This window comes from Penaeus monodon, chromosome 29 (assembly GCF_015228065.2).
Source record: "Penaeus monodon isolate SGIC_2016 chromosome 29, NSTDA_Pmon_1, whole genome shotgun sequence".
NCBI classification, from domain to species: Eukaryota; Metazoa; Arthropoda; class Malacostraca; order Decapoda; family Penaeidae; genus Penaeus; species Penaeus monodon.
Genome location: NC_051414.1, coordinates 38,005,563 through 38,006,978, shown reverse-complemented (window position 1 = coordinate 38,006,978; position 1,416 = coordinate 38,005,563). Strand labels below are relative to the sequence as shown.

Here is a 1,416-nt window from a genome sequence, read left to right as displayed (position 1 = left end):
AGATAGAGATAAAGGGATATGTTGTGTGCTATGTAGCCTTACTTTGCTTTGTGTTTGGTTTGTATAATAGTGAATGTTCTTTATGATGTAATATTATTGTGACAGAATTACAGATTTTTTTTGTAATGTAATGCTAGAGCGAAAATGCTTGTGGAACTTTATTGGAAGGATAAAGACCATGAAGTGACTTTCTCTCAACTCTCTCTGAGGTGCCTTTCTCTTGACTTTTAATTTCCTCTGGTACAGCAAAAGCCAGAGTTCATGGCACAGTATGTCCCTCACTTTGCCTTTGTCTCTATCTTCATTGTTTATCTTTGGTAAGTCAGATTATATAGTATAAGGAAAGAGTTTCCTAGTTGTCAGGATTTTGAGTTTCATTTTATAGTGCGATTAGGTGTATTGGTACTTATAATTTATCATCTTCTTTTAGGGTTTGGGAAAGCTAGCAAACAAGTTTCCAAATATTGCCGGGACCAGCATAAATTACTTGCAGGACTTCCTTGTCAGTCCATCGCCGATTCTTCTCAAGCTACACCGTCAACAGTCTGATTTCTTAACTCCTCAGCAAGGCAATTTGACTGTCAAAGGTATATTATTATATACATCTTTAGTTTCTTACATGTGTAGATTCTAAAATCATTGATCAAAGATATCACTCCACAGCAGATAATGATGTTTTTAGCTACTGTTCAGGAATTTAAATTGTATGCTTATATTTTAGTCCCTGTGTTTTATACCATTGTTAGGGTGTTCCTTTTTTCTTTACATTTGTTGACTTAAGTTGAGAAAAAAGCAATAACCGTAGCATCAGTAAATGAATAAAATTATATAGAATTACAAACAATGCAAAATTTCCAGTAACTGGAGATGGGGCAAACAGACCAGTCTCAGCCACAGCCACAGCCTTTGAGAGGCTGAGAGATGCTGCCATTGAGAACCTGTGTGTGGCTCTGAAGGCAGGCTTAACAGTGGACCCTAACACAGTACTGGCCTTCATATCTTCCATATCTGGAAGGGAAAAGGCTGGACATGATCGTCTTCCTGAAAGGTAGTGTAGTGAGAGGAAATGGTGTGTTGGGCATTTGCTTGAATTTATGAAATGCATACTATTTTATAAAGTGATATTGATTTGACTAACAACACTCTAATGCCTCTTTCAGCGACAACATTGTGATCTCTCATACTGTGGTAGTAGCGCTGGGACATGTGGCAGTGGCTCTGAAGGACTCACCACGCACCACAGAGACCATCCTGCACCAGTGCCTCCTCCAGCGCTTCTGTCGACCACCATCTATCCTTGACACTCTCATTGTTGACCAGCTGGGGTGCATGCTTCTAGCTAAGAATGATGTAAGATTGAGTAGAACTTAGTCATTTAAAAAATGTGAAGAATCAAATGATCAAATTTGGGATATT

At 38.4% G+C, this 1,416-nt stretch overlaps 1 pseudogene; it reads left to right on the top strand.

Moving 5' to 3' along the window:
* The window catches only part of LOC119591866, a 40,067-nt pseudogene that overhangs the window by 12,673 nt on the left and 25,978 nt on the right, over positions 1–1,416 (top strand).